The 21,798-nt window shown below is 38.9% G+C and overlaps 1 protein-coding gene across 2 annotated transcripts in view; it reads right to left on the bottom strand.

The window, feature by feature from the left end:
• The window catches only part of LOC119908860 (disks large-associated protein 2), a 95,912-nt gene that overhangs the window by 55,680 nt on the left and 18,434 nt on the right, over positions 1 to 21,798 (bottom strand). The gene's annotated exons all lie outside the window — the stretch shown is intronic.

Here is a 21,798-nt window from a genome sequence, read left to right as displayed (position 1 = left end):
ACACTAAGGTGGGAGAGATTAGGGCTAGTGCCGAAAAAAGAGAGAGAGAGGGGGAAAGCCTCTCTGCTTGCTCTCTGGGAAACCAGTTCAGTGCTGGCTGCTAAGTTAAAGCTCTGCCGCTATGCTACAGTCAGCGCCTGGCCAGCATTTCCCAAGATGGTTGCATAACTTGGAATAAATTAGGCCTTCCTCCTCCACACCAATGCACAGCTAGCTAATGCCACGGGGAAGAACAGAGCAACAGGCAGCCAAACTGTAGAACATGAATCACACTGTTGAAAAATAACATCCTTGAGATAATTTATCGATCGGTGTTGAGCAAAAACATCCGTTCTTAATCATTCATTATTACTCGCCCAGGTTGCTCCCTAGTCCTGTACTCAGATGTTCGGTGAGAAAAACAAGCCACCACCCACTTCCACATCTTCAAATCAGGTCAGTTATAGAGTTGTGAGATGATTCACATTCAAACTGTCTAAAGGTTTACAATGACACTAGCAGGGAGCTGATAGAAATATCATGAGCGGGGGCTGGCAGCTTCTATCATCCTCAGTCTCTTACAGTCTTAGATACTAGAACCAAGAAAATAAATTTTATGTTGAATATGTATTGAGTAAAGTAAGCACTGGCCTAGAGGTTATTGTATCTCATCTGCAAGTACATTTACATTTACTCATTTGGCAGATGCTTTTATCCAAAGCGACTTATATTTGAGGAACAACATACAAACATCAACAGAGCATCAAATACAGATCTACAACTGACAATACATACTAGTAAGAGCAGCAATAAATACTAGTAAGAGCTCATAGTACATATCACATCAATGGGGTAAATACCTAGGGAAGGAAGTAAGAGTTAACAAAAAGTGCAATCAATACAAGATCAAGTATTATTGATAGCTTAATCAGAATAAAAAACAAAGCTGGTGATAAACCAACCTTAAAAATGGAAATGTGAAGGGAGCTTTAGGGTAACAAGCCAACCACCTTAATATTGTAAAAATAATTCACCACAGTGAAACACATGTGCTGTGTAGTATTAACATAGGGCAACTTTTTGAGCAATGTTGCTAGGCAATGTTGATGGTGGCAAGGTTGGCTATGTTTTGAACGGATAGCAGCGGGGCGGGGAGATTACGATAGTAATCTTTAGCCATTACCACTGACGGCAACATTGCCCAGCAACATTGCTCTAAATGTTTCTCTTTGTATCATCAGTTTTACACTGCTGTTGCCCCACTCCATTTAAGGTCTCGTTCAAGATAAGCTTTTTATATGTTCTTTTCATAGCCTGTGATTTTGGCCCCCCTGTTGTGGACCCCCAGAGGTCCGTGAGGGGGTTCCAGGGGGTCCCCAGCAAAAAGGGGAATCATTTATTTCCGTTATAAGTCTATGCATAAGTGACATAGTGACCGAATGAATGACTATTTTGGTCATGGATTTCATACAGTTTCTGGAATAAATCATCTAAAAGCCAAAATCCTATCAAATGGGCAATCCTGGAACAAAATCTTATCAAAAGGGGGGTCAGTGGTCTAATTTGGGTCAGTTTAGGGATCCTTGACGAGAAAAAGTTTCAGAACCCCTGCCACTAATTAACAAAATATTCCTGTATACCCGAGGTGTGTTGCCCACGACTACAACAACCTGCAAAAAGGAAGTCATGAAAGCATTCAGCACCACCTTGTTTTTTTGACAAAACAATAATGCTCAGTCAGGGTCACAGGAGTCTAGATCATATCCCAGCACGCACTGGATAGGAGGCCCGCATTTATATAGCCACTCAATGACATTTAAAACTGAAATAAATTTAGAGTGTATGGACACTGCCCATCTTGAAGACTGAACTAATGTAGCCAGATGACTTACTGAATATTCCAGCAAGAATGACATATAGAGTATGTTTACATGTAGACGAGTATCCTGGTTATGATCAGGTTTTTGGAATACCCTGGCTAATGTGTTGGGCGTGTAAAAGCCATTTCCTGCTTTTGAGAAACCTGGATGCTAGTTAGAGTACTCCGTTAGAAGCCGGACATGTAAACGGCATGATTGGTGTGTGGAGATCTTATACTAGCCACGCTTTGATCTACTTTCTCATGTTTTATTCTTCCATCAACAAATTCCATCACACCATAAATGCCTTCGAGGAAAGAAAGTGTCTGAAAGTGTGCGCCATTATCTCCATTTTGTCTCCCCCCCCCTCTATGATGACAGGCTTGTCACCCGCAGTGTCAGTGTGCAGAACAGCTGTAAACACTTTCGCTTTTAGATGTTGGACAACATGTAGCACAAACTACTTTGTTTCAAGCATAATGCCCAGTTCTTCTGTATACTCCAATCAAACTAGAAACATAATGCTTGTCTTTTCAGGGGTTGAGTCCAGTGGTAAACCTGATCTGTTTAGATGACCAGATATGTTCGCATGACCTGGCAATAACCTGAGTAGCAAAATGAATATTTACTCGCATGAAATAACCAAAGCACCTTGTAGATAATAAAGGTATTATCGCATTACTGCAGATACAACAGAAATTTAATGTTTTTGCTCATATACACGGGGACAGCAGTGCACATTATATAAGTGGAAAGAGTGTTAGACCTTGCAACTGAGACAAAATCATATTCAATTGGATGTAGCTTTGCAGCAGAGACATTTCACCTTTTGATATATCCACCCACTCCCTCCCACTACTGCTGCTCTCTCCTCGGCATGCAGACACTGGCTGATGTTGCAGTGATGCCACACACCCTGGACACAGCCACAGTCTCTTCTCTACACCCTTCAGTGGAAGAAAACGCCAAATAGGGAGCTTATGGTCCATCACTGCTCACTGTGTAGCAGCCTGTAAAGCCTCCCACACAACATTGATTAACACAACAGATAAGGTCCTCTAGCTGTGACTTACCCTTTAGGGTTTATGTATTTTATGTAGTTTGTATATACGTATAGATCTGTCCACATATTGTAAATGTACAACATTCAAAAGAAGAGCAGCAACTTGGGTCTAAAATAAGTTATAAGGATAATGATCTTAGGTCAGATGCACAGTGTCCCTCTTTGAGTCTATGAGCGTAAGCCTGCCCCTTTTTGAGTCTGCCCTCTTCCTGTAGTTTCAGGCAATATACGAAAATATATCACTGCTGATGATAGATATGGAAGACTCAGGTGTAGGAGGCTTAGCTTTGGCATCTTGCCTCTCCTCATTCAGGTCTTGCAGCAAATGTTGACGCATCTCCATGGAAACAGCTCATATGTACAGTATTTAGTCTTGCAGAAGTCTCACTTTACACAGCCTGTGTGAGTTTGAATATTGAGACATCTGGAACACTTTGGCATTCTCAGTTGAGTAGTATGTTTAAGCCTCCAAAACGTTTACCTCAACATATTGCTCTCAAACATGTGACCACACAGAGAATACTGACATGTGTTGTATTATAAGTGTTTCTACCATGGCTACCATGAATTGTAATGGATCGTATAACTACTGACCCAGGTGCTTGTTTGGCATTCAAATTACTAAATGCTAACAACAGTAAACATTTAGTTTGTGCATTTAAAAAAATAGACACATCCTAAAATAACTATACATATTTAATTGCAAACCTCAGGGAAAAGGACAACTGGACATCATGTATTACAGTCATTTAATATACACTTCATCTGCAGTTATAGCAAACCAAACATACAAAAACACACAGCCTGACCTTTTGTGAGATTTACAGGCAATAATGGATTCCATGGTTCAATGAAGTTAGAAAGTTAAAATACACCTGGTAGTAGCTATAACTTGCAATATACTTACATCACTTTTAAATCTGCAAAATGCATTTCTGCAATTTCTCATTAAAATACTAAATACATTACAACGTATTTCTGCATTATCAATCTGTGTCTGAATTCCCCAGCTCGAATAAATCTCTTACGGCTTTCAGGACGTTTTGGATAATATACCAACTCCTTGTGGCTATAGACACTAGCTCAGATGTGGAAATAAAGTGCAGGGAAATCGCATCGTGGGGACAGCAACACTGACAGACAAAAGCCAGAAAAGCACAAATGGTGAAGCTAGATGTGTGTTAGACAATATACATTCAAAAGTGACGTTTAAACAGGTTAAATGTGTTGTTTTATGTTGTGCATACAACATAACAAATGCATCCTCACACATTTGTGTTACTAATGCAGAACAAAACCAGATGGGAAACAATAGCTGAAAAACTATGTCACATAAAAGCTTCATCCCAAAATATATTGTGCTATTTGATGGGGTTTTTTTTAGAATGAGGAAACAATATGAAATGAGCTTCTTCTAAAAAAAAATGTCCTGATATCTGCCCCTCATATCTGCAACAATGACAATATTAAAGCACAGGCCAGGCTTTCATCCTCATCAGGTTTTAACAGATGTTTAATTCAGAACGACTGCTTTGACCAGATACTTTGTCGGGCTTCATTACAGCTCTTGCAATACATTTCACACATACACCTCGACTAAGAAGCATCTGTTAAAGTGATATACAGTATGTGTAAAGGTATCAGCATGGTGCAGCTTACCCTGGCCTGCAGTGAGTACCTCTGCACAAAAACACACTATCCCCTGTCTTTATAGCCACACTCAAGGACAAAAGTGAAACAATTCCTGTAATTCTCTGCAACCCTTTCACATTTATTCTAGCAGCAACAGCATTACTGACAGTGACTGACAGCTTTGTGCTTAAGCAAAGTCTTCCCACATGTAAGGCACAGAGACACAATGTGACACTGAAGCTAATATTATCATATTTCAACTCCTAATAATGTGATTTTTATAATACTTATAGATGTACAGTGTCTAACGACTCTTAATTGTTACAATAAGACATATGACTTTGTGACAAATTATCATCCCACGGTTATTATATTATTAGTTGCTATGTAGTCTGGCAAAATCATGTTTTTAATGGTACATTTTATTCGACCAGTTGCTTTACAAAACAGCTGCTTAGAGTTTTCTTTCTATGGTACTACTCGATGAAACTACTATATTACTACTATATTTGAGGAAGAAGTTTTTTCTTAGTAGACACAGCCATTAGTTGCTAATGCATACAGTACAGGGCATAATACAAAATACATACAATATCTAATAAAATAAGTTTTATGCAGCATTGCATAGAGCGCTTCTTTACAACATCTCAGATATTAGTGCTGTGAGGGTAATACAGATGGAGATCTTTTTTAACTGGAGACAGCAAACCCTTAAATATAAACACAGAAGATATTATTAGGTTATTGGGTTCAACTTAAGCAAAATGCTTCCTAGACTGATACAAAATATAAAATATAATAATATAAAACTTTTTTAAAACTTTTTTATTGATTGCATACTTGTGTAGGTCTGCAGCTAGTTACTATTTTCATTAACGATTATGCTGACAAATATTTTCTCAATTAACTGATTAATCATTTGGCATATAAGATATTTATCTCAATATTCAAGAGCCAATGGGGACATCTTCAGGCTGCTTCGTTTGTCTGGCCAAAAGTCCAACCACGGAGATATCCAAATTACTATAATGCAAGGAAAAGCAGCACATTTGCGGGAGCTGGACAATCACATATTTGGCATGATTAGTTGCTCGTTACAGATCGTTACACCTCTACACTCATACTGTATTTCAGCAGCAAAGACGAAGGTGCATATTACATCTCGTGAAGTCAAAGTGAGCAGCTGTTTAATCCATTAATTAAAGTACAGGAGCTGTATTTTTTTTTCCCAAGCTGCCCACAAATAAGCCGTATAACTTCAGCGGGGACCTTGGCGTGCAGGTCTAACAACTTTTTGATCCATGTGTATATCATCTTCAACTCGTAAATGTATTAAACCGTGTAGCTCATTATTTTTCATGCAGGCGATAGAAACGGCACATTTTAATGGCCTATTTGTTACACGCTCTTTTGCGAGGCTTCCAGGTAGTAGTAAAAGCCTAGCACTTCGAGGACAAAGATGGATGATGCTAATTGAACAATGTTTTTCTTCTTTCCTCGCTGCCAACATGTTCAGTCACGGTACTGGAGAGGGTTTCCACGTGTGGGAATTCAGAGGTGCACCACTCTCTTAATTAGGCTGTTTTGTCATGTACCGCTCCATCTGTCTTGAGCTTACTGCAGCAGAGAGAGAGAGAGAGAGGAGAGAGAGACAGAGAAAGGATGAAGGGTGGGGTGGGGAACAACTCCTCCTCCAATACCTGTACAGCCTGCACCAGATTGTCAAACAGCCAGTGTGAAAAGTTGAGCTTTAATGATGGCTAACCAAATGTGAAGCACATGAAATATAGAGGACAGGCCCTCTCCCTGATCGCTGAAGACAGATTAAAAGATCCTGCACGTTGCTCAAGCAGGAGGAACAGAGACTCTGCCATGAAAGGAGTCTTACAAAAAGCTCTATAAAGAGGGTAATACTTGGCAGCAAACCTAAACAGCAGTGCTTGTTAAGGTAAGCAATATATAGGAGACTACTGAAATTCAAAAGCAGTTTCTAAAAGAAAAGCCTGTTTACTGGAGAGTAAGAGTAGTTGTAACCATATGTGTCATTTACACTGGGGACATGTCCCCACCACATTTTAACCAGGCTGATTTTGTCCCCATGACTTTTTGAAAGTATTTATTAAAAAAATAGCTTGCACCAAGAAATGTTAAATTAATGAAAATGCTTTGAGAAAGGTTTATTTGCATAACAAGAAAACATGCAAAGCTATTTAAATATAGAAGAAACAAATGTGCGTTGTCCAACAAAGTAACAGGCTGCTTGATTACTGCATTATATTCTACTGTATTTTTCTATTTATGAATTGTCACCTGCCAGCTGAATTTTTTGTTTCTCTTTTTATAAATGAAGACATTTCCACCCTAAATTGGAGCAGAAAATGTTTCCAGAATGCAGGAAATTAAGTTTTTAATGCTTAAAATCTTCTGGGGGAGGACCCCCACACCCCCACTCATATATTTCAGCATTTCATATTTCTTCAAAATAGTGTTAAAAATGTTCTCATCTTGTTTGTCAGGTCTTGTGACACAAGTGTATCATCATGGCCCTAATCTGAACCCTTATGTCCCCACCACTTTTCAAAACAAAGTGATGCCTTGGCTGTAACTGTATTACCACTACTTCCAGTAGTAAAACTAGCTTAATTTATATACACAGGGGGAGGAACTGTTGGGAGTAATACTCAGTTGTGTTAGAGTGTACCCTTCACAGGCGGTGGTGGAAATATTATTACTGTACAAGTACCATACTTAGGTACACGTGATGTGCTTTTCTTGAGTCTTTTCTGTTCATGCCACTTTCTACCCTTTACTTCATTACATTTCTGAGGGAAATATTGTACTTTTTATTCCACTATCACTAGCTGTCTCTTCTGCGCCAATGTTGCTTTGTGCCACAGAGGAGTTTTTGAGATGCTACAATTATTTGAGAGCTTTAATTACTTCACAAATTAAGATTTTTGCACACAAAACATTTTATAAAGTTTACAAAATAACAGGTAAATAATTTATTGTCAGCTATTTTTGATAATTTCATGGTTCTTTCATGGTACTTAATTTCCCCTTTTTAATCACTTTATTTTATTTGTAATAATTATAAGGTTTGGACTGTTGATTAGACAAAACAAGCATTGCGAAAGTATAACTTTGTGACAACATTTCTCTCTATTTTTAGAATTTTTACAAACTAGACAGTCAGTCGATTATGAAAAAATAATCAGCCGATGAACCGATAATGAAAATAATCATTAAGTGGGGGAATGTGGGAAATGTGTGCTCTCACAGTAGCAATCAAGCTTAATTTAGTTAATATACTTAACTAAATTATTCATTGAGGTCACAGCGGGGCGTTGTTGAGATGTCCAGGCTAAGTCACGCCTGAACACTCAAAGAGACAGGCTTGTGGCTTTGGCAACCTGTTTCTTAACACATGGATGAAAGGCTGCTTTGTGAAGCCAAACACAATGACAACAAAATACTTTTGACATTTTAACATGACAAATTAAGTTTAAAGCTTCACTGTAAGTGTAATCTTAGGGTATTTCTTTTAATTTAATTTATGAGTTTGTCAGGAATCCTGCCCACCAATCAACATAAAAACAGTCAAGAAGCCAGGCTAGTTGTCTTTTTGTAAAGATTGATTAAAAAAACAAAATCTGTAATCAATTTTCTGAAAGAAAAGAAAATATAGTCTATTTTGACACAACTTGGGGGAGTGATGCATCTCATTAGGCAGCGGTTTTGTCATTGTAGGAATGAGTCTTGCTGTCAGTTCTTTGACAGTTGTCTTAATTATTTTTAAATCCTTGAATTGAATTTTTTGGGTTTTATATTTGCAGATTGTGGTTTGCTAAGCAGGGCGGCGCAGTGGTTAGCACATGTCGCTTCACAGCAAGAAGGTTGTGGGTTCAAACCCCGGTTGCCCCGGCCTTTCTGTGTGGAGTTTGCATGTTCTCCCCATGTCTGCGTGGGTTCTCTCCGGGTGCTCCGACTTCCTCCCACCATTCAAAGACATGCAGGCTAGGTTAACTGGTGTCTCTAGAATTGTCCTTAGGTGTGAACGTGAGTGGTTGTTTGTCCTGTGGCCCTGCGATTGACTGGCAACCTGTCCAGGGTGTACCCTGCCTTATGCCCGATGTCAGCTGGGATTGGCTCCAGCCCCCCTCGACCCTGTATGCAGGATAAGCGGTTGACGATGGATGGATGGTTTGCTAAGCATGCAAGAGAAAAAATGAATAAACATGGCGTATTGGTAATGTATTGGTGTGTGACACGTGTCTATCCATCAGTAAATGCAAATTGACAAATTTGTTGAAGTAGAATCAGATCTGGATCAGACTGGATCGAGCTCTCAAAAGGGACTAAGCTTAAAAGAATAGTCATTGAAAAAAAGATTTAATTGCTGTTCCAAAATAATTTCATGGAAGGGTTAGGGTTAAGACAAGCCTTACATCAAGATGCTTTTCTTGCAGCATGGTATATTAATGCAGCTTTTTTATTTCTGCTGTTGTAATGCTTCAAATCAGCTAATGCTAGTGTGTCCAATTTAAATAAACTGTAAAACGGCAAACATTCAAGGTATGGAGAATATTTGTATTTTATTACATTTCTTAAAATCAAAACCAGTAAATAACCACAAAATTTATTTTACTCTAGAACATAAGGACTTCATAGCTCATTTGTCAATTTTAATGTGCGTCTTGAAGGGTATTGTGTAGGGATAAGGGATATTTCCAGAATATTTTACTTTATGTTGATATTTAGGCTTAACAGCCTTAGACTCAATCATGATAGCTCAATGTCCAGGTTACAGATAGTCTCTCGTGTGGTATAATTGTCCACACCACTTCTGATTGGTATTGACACATAGTCCACCCCTTCTTGTCTTACCTGGCTCAGGACTCCTAACAGAATACAGAACATTCCAGGGAAAAGCTATCCAACTTCATGAGTGAGCTAGAAATACCGGATTCAACAAAGTTTCTGTAAAAGCGAACATATAACTCGTGGTACTCGTAGCAGGTTCTGGTGTAAAGTCTGAATTTGTCCAGCTTATTCCTCAAGGAATATTCCTTGTTCTCTGACTGGTTTTCTTGCCATCTGTACCTCTGTGGTCTTTGTAGTTTCTCAGGCAGGTCAGCCAAAAGCTGTATTCTCGCCCCGCTGGAGGTTCACAGTTACAAGCTTTTCTCTGTCACAAACTAGTGTTTCCTGGTTGTTTCTGTGGAATATTGTTGAATGAAAGAGAGAAATCTCAAAAAACTCACCATTTCGCAGTGTTACATAACATTAATACAAAACAGAAACAAAAACGGGACTGTATTAATTGCTCAATCTCAATTAACCCCCCCAGAAAAAGACTCATGACAACCTATATCTCAGGCAAAAAATAACTACCACTTGCTAACTTAAGTCAGTCAGTATCTACTGTTCTGTGTTGTTGTTTTTGTCTATTCATTTATTTAGTCTGTTAAATTATTCACATATCCATTCATTGATTTGTTGATTCGTTGTTTTACATTTAATGTGGGGTTGAAATATAGCAGGTAACGCCTTTCTGCTACGTAGCAGACAATATACATTAATATAAATAAATAAATAAATATGAACTTAGTCGTTTATGAACTTAATATGAGCTTAGTCGAACAACCCAAACAGTAATATTACATTATACCTTATGCCTAGCAAGCCAAATATCTCTGCTGCTGTCAGTTTCTGCTGTCCTTAGCATCACTGTGCACCGTCTGCCAGTAGAAAATCTAATTTATTGATTGGCAGTGTCGTCTTAAGACAGGCTGGGGTATAAATATGCATTCTCTGCGGGAGTCAGAGCTCATGCATAGACTGAATTTACCTGGGATCTAAGTAAAAATACAAACTACAGTCCAGAGCCCACTTCAAAAAAGTAACTGAGTTCATGCCCATCTATGATGAACAGTGCTTTTTGATGTGGTGTCACTTATCAATCAAACAGTATTGACATATAGTGACATGTTTTCTTGATAAAGGATGATATTCCGCTTTTCAAAGTAACTTGTTACTTCAAAAAGGAGCTTTGAATCAGTATCATGTTATGTTACTCAGAAAGTCCACTGATTCCGGCTACAGCTCGTTACGGCTGCACCACGGTTTTGATCCGTCCATAGCCCGGCGTCAAAGTCTACTGGAAGTGTCTCAGAAGCGTTTCAGCTGCGGAGCTTGCAGCCTGCCCACCAAAAACAGACATATTCTCTGCAGAGCGAAGAGCCGCTTCCGGGACACTTCTGGGACGTGCTGTGACTGCGTCTGGTGGACTCACAAGCACTGGCCATGATTAGCTCCGGGAAACACTCACAAAATTTGGAAACCTAAAAAGGAATTAAAAGACAATTCTGAACCTGCAATCCAAAGATGTCCATGTTGTACAAAATCTGCCACGTTGAGTCTCAAGTTCATCCTCAAACCTCCTTACACCTCACAATATTTCTAGAATATTTCACTGCCTATTTAGTAATTAATGAGGGTTTAGAAGAACTTGAACTATGATTATAAGTAGCACACCCCTGTGCCCATCTCTCTGCTTATGTAAGTGATAATACTTTTTTATAGCTGAATTTTCATGCTGCCAGTGGCGAGAGAAAAAATGCAGGAAATCCCCTTTGGACTTTTTTTCCTTTTGACTACAGAAACACCTGCATGACTGTCTGCGTGGTACCTTTAAATGCTCAGAGTTGTCCATTCTACTTGAAGGAGCAGACAGCTGTTAACAACTTGGAGAGGTCCCTTGAGAGGCTTACTGCATTAGACAGCACGGCACATGTTAACGTCTACCACCCTCAAGTAAAAGACCATTTTAAATAAGTCATACTGTAACTATAGAGTACAGGGGATTGGACCACCAACCCTGTGATAAGTTGACAACCCGCTTTATCTCACAGGTGCCCCAAAGGAATTTGATGATTAGTCAATCAACAGAAAATACTAATAACTATTTTGATAATAAGAGTTATTATTTAACTCAAAAAATTTATCTGGTGCTTTGTGTCATATGATAGTAAATTTAAGTAAGTATCTTCAGATTGTGGACAAAATGAAAAATTTATATATGTCACACTAGGCTCTGGAAAATTGTTGTTTTTTTTCTTTTCACTATTAAAAAAATTGCCATGTGATTAGTTGATGAATTACAAAAATCAATGATGTATTAATGATGGAAATAACTGTTCTTTGTAGCTCTATAACAGATTTACATTAGGTAATGACATTTGGTCACAATCAGTCACGTTTTGGTTAATCAAACCACAAATTGAAGCTGTACTTTAAAGTGCACTCAAAAATATAATATGGTACACTACCGCCTGTATTTTATCTGGCACGCATAAAAACGAAGAAGAGGAAAGGAATGGCATGCCAAATACAAACAATGACTGCTATAACTAAGAATATAATCCCAAGTTACTTTTCAAATTAGATTTAGAAGGGATTTAAATTGCCAGTAATCTATGTACTGCATGGTTACAAATCCAAGGTTTAAATAGGTCCTGTGCAAACAGGACAGTAGTTACACAGAGTGACATGAGACTCATTTCAAAAAGCTTACCTTGCATAAGACTACTTTCTACATCAGGACTCCAGAGTGCGGATAGCTGCCAAAATGTGAAGGATTTTGCTTGCTTTTCTTTTATTGTGCCAGTTTTCACTCAATTTCCCAGCAACTCTGCAACCAGGAAGGAGGCCTTGTGCTCCTCTATTGATAAAATAGAGTTACCTCTAATTAATCTAAAGGGTATATAATAGTCCCACTTAACTATATTATATATACGTATGAAAGCCTTGGAGAGGACTAGATAGTTTGCAGATTCAATTTGTGTGTGTGTTTGTGTGTGTGTGTGTGTCTGTGTGTGTGTTCTCCAGTAACCATTTGGTATGGGAAACATTGAAAATGGTGCAGAAGAAAATAATCTAGAGGTAACACAACATCTATTATTGATTTATTTTCCTTTGCAGTCTCTTTCCAGTAAGCGTACAAAGAAAGTGTGTAGATTATTTATTAGCTTTGACTATTTGTCATGAAACTATTCCCAGTTGTGTCTGGTATAAAGGCGACAGGAATACCACAGAAGTGACAAATGCAAAGAAAAGCTCTTAGAGGGGTTTTCGCTCTCACTTCGTTTGATCACAGTTTTTTCTTTTTTGTCAGTGTCACCTTCTCAAGGCTGTGAGTGACAGGAGAGTGGCAAAAAAAAAATTTTTTTGTGGGAGGTGGGTGTGGTGAGATTTGAAGGGGTGGGGTTTAAAACATCTCTTCATGTTGCATTATAGGTGATGACAGTGTGATGCTGCACAGTGGGATGCTGAGATGTTGGGGAATCCCCTGGACAACAGTTTCACTGCTGTGGTGCAGTGGAGTCAACAAGAGCAGATCCTTGAGGAGAAAAACAGCACGGGTTTTATCAGCAGAATACTGCATGTGGCGTGTACTTCAAAAGTCTGACAGTCCCTTCTCCCTCATGTTTCCTGATATTCTGCACTGTGCTATCCAATAACACTATATTCTGAATTATAGCACTTTTAGTAATTAATTCATGCAAGTATTTGCAAGTAAGTCTGTCATACTCAGAATGTAGCCTGTCCACATAAAGGTCATGCCTACAGCTGTGAAATTAATTATGTTAAAAACAGAGATACACAGACTTCCAAAGATGCAACACTGCCAAGTCTCACTGCTCATTCTTCAGTTCTTCTGTTTTATTGCTATCCCTCGCCACGTTTGATTCACAGTGCAGGCTTATAAGATGTCTTTTGGAATTGAAATCTTTTCAAGTGCAGCTTCAAACAGTTTCTTGGGTGCCATGGCATTTGCTTGTTTACAGTTTTTCTCTATTGCTTAAACACAATTCTTGAAATTATTATTATTTTTCTCAAAACTCTAAACACTATGGATTTGTGTTTAGAGTTTTGAGAAAAATAATAATAATTTCACATCTCACCAAATTCCCCAAACATCCTATTTTCGGGTCAAAATGAAGCTCTCCATTCAAAACTTCTTCTTGCTGAAAAACCAAACTTCGCCCTCAGACATGACACACCCTCAAAAACACACACACTACAACACAGTTTTACACACTGGTGAGATAAATTCAAAACAGTACTATAAAACTGGTTATAAATAATGTTGCTTGTGGTTCTCACCTTCATAAACCTGTTCACATTATGAACACAAAAGAAACAACAAATTTAAACATTTGCACATTTTGTATTCCTTAGTGTACTGTACAGTACAGCACACCAAACAACTAATTATTCTGTCCCAGCATCCTGTCCTTGGTCAGGGACAGGCCAGAGATTCTCGTCCTCAAACTCCACTTCCTCCTCCTTTTCCTCCTCGTATCACTGCTCCTCCTCCAACTCCTACTGTTCGGCCCAATCCCAATGTCCCCCCTAAACCCTAAGCCCTGAACCCTCACAGACTTTACTGACATCACTTGGAAAGTGATTGAGTGCAAAAGGCTGCAAGGGCTCAAAATGCTTTAAACAGGAACGGGACAGCACTTTCCCACTTTATCACGTTAACTTGACGACGCTGAAACACGTTGCACACTTTTTATTTTATGTTTTTGCCTGATTTTTAAGTCCTGCAGGCTCTTGCCCTACAGAGTGGAGGAGAGTTAAATGTCAATATATATTTGTCAATAATCATTACACTATAGTTTGGTCAAAACAGCATCATTAAGCAAAAACTGAAATAAATAGTTGAATAAACTAAGTGTGTAAAGGTGGTTGCTTTCCTCCGATTTCATGTGTACTATACCATCTTAAGAAAAATTCTTACAATGTTTACATCAGCGTTGGTGTTGATGCTTGTTTGTTTACTGTTTTTCTTCTTCTTCTTCTTCTTCTCTTATAACGCGGATTTACCGGGATTTTTCTCTCGTTTCCCTGTGTTTCACGTCATACCGCAATGAACTGTGGGCAATTCCCTCAAGCAAAGTCTGCAGAAAAGGGTCTAAAAAGGGCTCAAAATGTCCCCTAGACAGCCCTTGCGCACTTGACGATTTGACAGTGGGACAGCCCTAAGCCCTCATGGACTGTGGCAACGCATCTCAAAGTCTGTGAGTCTGTGAGGGTGGACATTGGGCCTTCCTCATCCTTCACCTCTCCCTCCTCTATCTATTGCTATTGTTCCTCCTCCTCCTCTTCCTCCTCTTCCTCCTCCTCCTACTCCTCCTCCTCTCAGGTGTCCTAGACCTCTTCCTTCACATCTCTCTAGCTCCATTGTTCCAAAACTGAATGAACTGACTTGGGCCCTTTGATCTATCAATTGAAGCTTCTGATTGGTGTGTTATCTATTATGACTCTTTGTGTTTCCACCTGGGTAGTCGGGTGCTTATTGAGCTCAACCTTGACTTGAGTGAACAATATTGAATGTTAGAGCTTTCTCAATGACCACATGGTGTAGGCAATGAGAAATGAAGGGATTTTAGTGTAGGAAATGGGTGGGCTTTTTGAAAAATGAAGTTTTTTCATTTAAAAGCCTGGTTATACTGTTTTAATAATAGGCAAAAACTGTAATAACAACTGAAAGTTGTTTTAAATCCCCTGATGTTACCTCAATATCTCACATGCTGACCTAAGTCAGCTAGAATCTCATGCTCTGTTTTATGATTAATTGATGCCATAGTGTGAGGTTATGACTAACTTAATTACAGAAATAACAAACAACCTGTAACCTCTTGCATTATTAAAACTGTAGATATCAGGCTTTGAGAGGGAAAACACAGCTTCTATATCTGGGGCATTATCTGGGTTTGTTTTGGACTGAAGTGTTGTGTGTGCCACACATATTGATTTTACCGCAGGGAAAGTGATTTATCAGAATTACTCAGTGATGCTGGACACCATGTGCATAAATAATAACGTAGTGCAACCCTCATTTAATTTAGTAGATCTCCTTTATCTGCCTTAAGACTGCATATACACTCACTCATTTAGAGACAAGTGATTTCTCAGGGGTCGTCGCCTCTTGTCCCTTCTCTCTTTCTTTCACACACATATAGCTTCTTCTCTAGGGGTGAATGGGTTTGCTACAACCCATTTGAAAACAGAAGATGGCTGAAAAATGAAATACATTGAAAAAATAATCCTCACAGGAAACTCAATGTAGAAAATTAAAACAGTGAGAAAAAAGCCATGAAGTCCACACAATGATGAACAAACAAGCTAGCTTCCTTAATTTTTTGCAACAAAAAACACTCATGGTTTCATAATTAAGACAAATTAGTTCTCTGCAGTGGCAAACCCAGGTCTCTTGGTTCAAGTCCGAAAGAATGTAAACTATTCCTCCATAATTAAATCATTAGATAAACAATGCCCCTACAAATTGTTTACAGGCTATGATAGGTTATGAGCTGTTGAAAAAATGTTAAATTATTTCACACATTGCAAGAATGGAGCCAAATTTAGATCACGTTTGTTTTCTTTCATGCCTTTTTAATTAAGCTGGTAACTGAGTGGGACGTTGCACACACATTTCAATGGTATTTAGCTTGTTTTAAAACCAAGATAGTGATTCACAATGATGTCTTTATAGTCCTAAGCTAGGACAAAGATCCAATTATACAAGCAACATTTGACGTTATATACTGTATTTTCTCTTGTCTGTCAATGGATCTAGCAACGCACAGTTTGAGATTCTACCAAAAACCTCAGATTAAAGGATTCCCATATCTTGTCTTTCAACACACTGCACAGTTTTCACTATTTTTATTCACAATTTCACTGTGTGTGCTTTTCGACAATAAGCCGGACATTTCTCTCCAAGAGAGTTGGGACACTTCCAGAGTCTTATTAATTTGTTCTCATTTGGCTGTCTCACAGTTAGTGCACTATGGAGGCAGGCTGCTAATGCAATTAAAAGCAGGATGTGGAGATAATTACAGTTACAGGCAGATCAGCTGCTGTTCTGAATCCATTACCATGTAATTTGGCTGTGATGGTGACTTCTTGCAAATTTTCCTCATGACAAATAATGAAGTTATCAATAAAGCAGCCGTATGTTATCCACGGTGAGGATAATGTAGGTGTTCTCACTTTGATTGCATAAAATAGTTTTTGACGACTGAGTCAATGGGCCACTAACAGTGACCCAATATAAACAAATATAATTTAATATAATCTTGTGTTAGTTACCAGATCAACAACAATAAATTGCATTACAAAAAAGATATGTTTTGATTAATTGAGAAAGTGTTTCCATTACTTTCTCCACTAGAGAGCACTGACAAGTTTATTTTTTATTGCTGTAAAATGTCCTGACCTAAACTAATTGAATGTTTGTGTTAATAAATAAAAATAATAATAATACTTTTATGGTCTCTCAAGTAGGAATAATGTCATCACTCAGGCTACACCCATAAAGTAAACTCTTTGAGAAACTTTTTTATTAAATGTAATTTAAAGTCATTTTAGGGAGTTTGACTGATAAGAATGGCCTGAAAGGAAGTGAGTCATAGCTCACAGGAAACCAATACATGTAATTAAAGGGGCTATATGGAGTTTTTTCTTGATTCACTTATCAATAATAATAATAATAATAACTTATATTTATATAGCGCCTTTCACAAGACCCAAGGACGCTTTACACATAATTGAGACAGAACAATAAAAAGGTAATTTAGGGTTAAATACCTTTGTAAAGAGGTTGGTTTTTAGAAGGTTTTTGAAAGAGTCCAGAGAGGGAGCATTTCGGCTCTCAGTGGTGATGGAGTTCCAGAGGGTGGGGGATGCGACACTGAGGCTCTGCTCTGTCTCCAAAAGTCCGCAGCCTGGTGTGGGGGACAAAGAGCAGGCCCTTGCACCATCCTTGACGTAAATCCACGACTGTAAAGGTGTGTTCACACTAAAAGTGAATTCAGCGTTTTGGGCAGCTTGATTACATACTAAGTCAATGCAAGTGGATAAAAAGCGGGATGTATACAGAGAGCAGCGCTGCAGCTTTCGGACAAATAAACACCCGTAGTCGGTCTGGATTCTGCTCTGACAACTACGCCGTTTACCCGTGGGAGGAGCTCAGAGTTAACTGCTTTTGTTAAATTAGATTTTTACTTTAGTTTTTGGGATTACAACTTGATTTGCGCTTCTCAGCAGCTAGCTTCCGTGCACATCCGGTTCCCCTGATGTTGGTAGCGTCGGATGGCACCAGAGTAACGTAACTAGTTACTTTTATCACCCAGTAATAATGTAATGTAATGTAATAATATTACTTTTTAAAGGAGTAATAAGTAACTAGTAATATATTACAATTTCTGAGTAACTTGCCCAACACTGGTAATGAGCATGGATTACTTCAACCTCAAGCTGATAAAAATATTGTATAACGTTGCAGGGGGAGTTTACCTGAGCTTCCAGCATGTTGTGTGCAGCATTCTCCCGGTGAGTCTGTCTACATGTGTCGCTCATGAGTTTGAGCACACGTACGAGCACACACCTGGTTGCAATCTAAAAAAACACACCGCTAGTGGCCGCTGAAAACTACATACAGCCACTTTAAATTAAATATATTTAGTCACAACTACAATGTCTGGATGTACTAACTACAGTACATTGTGCTGTGTGCTTTCTGATAAAACATGAATCCTGTGTTTTAACCTGCAGCAGTTCCAACAAGCTCTTGCAAGCAACAATGCAAGCCAAGACAGCAAATGACCTGTCAGCTACACAGCATCCATTTGATTCCATTTAACTATATACTGTATTTTCAAACCACCCTCAAGGCATTACAGCCTATTGATCGCACACAAAAAGTAAAACTATAACTTTAACTATGTACTTCTTCTCAGCAGCCAGTGAGAAAGAAAGTTTGCAGCCTTCTCGGAAACTCTGGGGCAGGGTTGTTGGCCCAAGAATAGCACTGCGATGCTTCTCCTGGTGTTTGGTGAGAAACATAATGTGTTCAAGTATTCATACACTCACAGTAGGAGTTCAAGGATTTTTTTTTTAATATGGGTATAAGGGTATCCTTCACAAAAATGCTAAGTTGTTGCCAGGCAACACCAGATATGTCAGTGGGAGATGGTGTGCAAGGTGGGTCTCACATACAACTTTGAGCTTATCCTAAGAGGAGAACAAACCCCCCGTATATAAAGAGGAAAGAGAGAGAGATAAAGAAATAAATGCAAACTCAAAGCATGTTAACTGTAAATTTTACAGATTGCAAATACAAAACTATATACTGCAAGAGGAGCACATGTCCAAATCAGTCATCTTGACAGATTATCCTGTCCCTCCTGATAATTAAACCACATGCTGCTACGGTGTTCACTGAGCCGTCTGGCACATTAATGAACCATAAGAAGATGCTAAATGCACCATAAAAAGGTGACACAGACATTTATAATCAAACACACCTCACTGTATGTCATATCTCTCTTACAACTCTTACAACTGCCTTTTGCTTTTGACATGTGTCATGCACGCACTCCATTCTGGTATTAGAACACCCCCAAACATTAATCAGCATCTCCTTTAGGTTAAAATTTTGGGATTTGATTGCTGGTGCCTCAAATGACCCTGCGTGTGTCCTTTTGCTGTCGCTGTAAGTTACTCTACAGGCCTCTATCTATGTGTTCAGGATTTCTGAACGTGCAAGCCTGTCACAGCACCAGCCCCCCCCCCGGGAAGAAAAAATAGACACTGTGGAAGCTTGCAGACAGCAGCGATGGACACTGACATTATTCACAGCACTATCAAACAACCGTAGATGTAACCGCAGCGATTTGCTAAGGTGACACAAATTGTTTTTAAGGTGTTTCTGCTTTATTAGACACTACAGTGAGGAGAAAAAAGGGAGAGGAGAAGTGGAAAGGGATGACATGTAACTGTTTGTGTGGGCCTGGAGTATCAATACAGCAATGTGCGTGACTGCCTAAAAAAAACCCTCAAGTGTCTTTGCTTCTACTGTATAAAATGTGCCTTTGGGCACTGTGTTATGTGAGACTTCCACTGCAGGCAGTAAATAAATAAACACACAAACATACATAGTCACGCATACAGTATATACAACTGTACATACAACCATAGGCCATAAATGTGAGAATACACACTTATAGTAGTTTGCTCAAAAACAAATCTCATTGATCAGATGCAAATATCATCTTTCGAGGTAACATTCAGCCGACTCATGACAACATTTCTATTGTTTGAGAGGTAAGCTAAAAACAATTCCCCCTTTACCCCTAATTCCCGTCTATACTGGCTTTTTAACTGCTCAACCATCTAAGCAACCACCATCCCAACACCTCTGCAAGGGCTAATAATTCATGCAAAAGCGACTGTCAAGGTACTTTCATTATTCCTGTATGAGCATGGTGATATATTACCTTTTCAGTGGTTTCTGTTGGATCTCTGCTGTAATTAGCTACCTTACTCACCTCTATTGTACAAATGTGACTTGACTTTATTGTTAGTGTCAAGCACAGGACACTGTAGCTGAAGAGAACAGGAGTAGGAACAGAAAGAGAGGCTTTTCAGAGACTTGTCCAGGAGGAGTAATGTTCTGCCAACGCTGCCGCAATTCCCACTGGTCTAATCGAGCGAGTTAGATTAGATAATGTCCCTCTAAACTGTCCATCTTTGAATAACATTTGAGACTTAATTGCACCTCCAGTGTGTCAAGGCAGAATCCTCATGTGACCAATATGCTAAACCTGTGTAAACGCAATGTGATGTGAATCAGTCAATCGGTGCAAAGTTGTGTTGCATTTTAATAGCCATGTTGACAGTAGTAGGGTAGCTTCATGATTTTAATATGTAAGACGTGGAGCACCTCACACTACCTGTCTACTATATGCAGGGTACCTTCTTCAAGTATGGTGGCAGTTTGCAATGGTTTTTGGCTTTGGTGTGTGAGGAAAATGAAAAATGGATGTGTGACAGGCTCTGCTTTTAGTTAGGAAACCATCACAGCTCCTTCTAACATGACAGTGTCACAAAATGTCAGACTTTACTGCCGTCACATTGAAAATGGCAAAATTTTAAAAGTCTACTGGAGACTCAGGAGACTGAGCCATCAGCTATGCTTTTTTTAACATCACAGCTAATCTGCTTCTCTAGTTCTCTGTGCCATGCGCCGCCTAATGAGGCAGGAACCAGTCAAAATGCTTTTTTAGTAACAAAAATGCATGATGATAGGCAATCTAGCTGCCAAATCTATAGTAGATGCTGCATAGGCAAGGCATCACTGACTCATCACATGGAGTTTCGCCAGAACTAATGGACCGCTGGAAGCAAAAGTCCATGTCATGTAGACAGGCCCAACGATGTAGCCTCCCCCCAAGGTCAGAGCCAGTCTCTGGCAGAACACTGGCACCAGAGGAGCAGATGGTGGCGAAATGATGGCTCATCCAGCAGAAAGATGGCTTTCCTTTGTCAAAAAGGATTGTGGGGAATCTCCTATTTGCTGGGATCAGTTTTTTTCATGGAAATGTTTTCATGATCAAATAACTTTTATGTTGCTACAGAGGTGTTTTCCCAAAGTAAGTTTGAGGATACACTTCTGGTGAAGGTGTCCAAAAGTCAAGTCCTTTCACAATACAGTGTGCCACGTTTTAAGAGGCTTCCTTAGTAGTTAAAAAGTGGCAAGCTGAACTTGGGAGTCATGACTAGGACTGCAAAAAGCTAAGTTTTTATTTATGAATTATTGGTTATTCTGATTATTTTCTTGATAATTAGATTAATAGTTTGGTGTCTAAAACATGACTGAAAATTATACATCACAGTCCAAAGTGACGTCTTCAAATGTCTTACTTTGTCCAACCAAAGTTCAGTTCAGTTTACACTGATAAAAAAATAGATGACACATACAGAGTCTCAAATATGCTAAATGAAGTTATGAATTATTATCACAATTATTCCTAAATGTCTGTATGACAAAATAGTCTTAACTCAAACGTCTGCTTAACTTTTGACTGTGAGACGTGGTCAACAGATGCACTTTTTCTTTTTCATTTTTATACATTTGTTCATTTTTATTTAAGTATGGCAAGATCTGTATAAGCTTAAACTTTACCTTAAGCCAAACCAGTTTAGCAGCAACAGAACACAGTAACACAGTGACACAGTAAGTGCTATCTGGCTCATATTATCTGCCATCACCGCTGGTTGGTTAAGTTGGCAGAGCAGGAACATTTCCATCTAACCATACTTGGCTAAATGGCAGACTGTGAATCGGAAGAATACTTCCTCAAGAGTCCACAAGAGCAGACAAGAATGCAGATTGAGAGCTCCCCTCAG

The sequence above is a fragment of the Micropterus salmoides genome, unplaced genomic scaffold, assembly GCF_014851395.1.
Source record: "Micropterus salmoides isolate LMB-PRFRI ecotype aquatic unplaced genomic scaffold, ASM1485139v1 Ms_hic_scaffold_18, whole genome shotgun sequence".
Taxonomy (NCBI): domain Eukaryota; kingdom Metazoa; phylum Chordata; class Actinopteri; order Centrarchiformes; family Centrarchidae; genus Micropterus; species Micropterus salmoides.
Note: the sequence above shows the minus strand (reverse complement) of the source record. Positions and strands in the feature narration are given on the sequence as shown.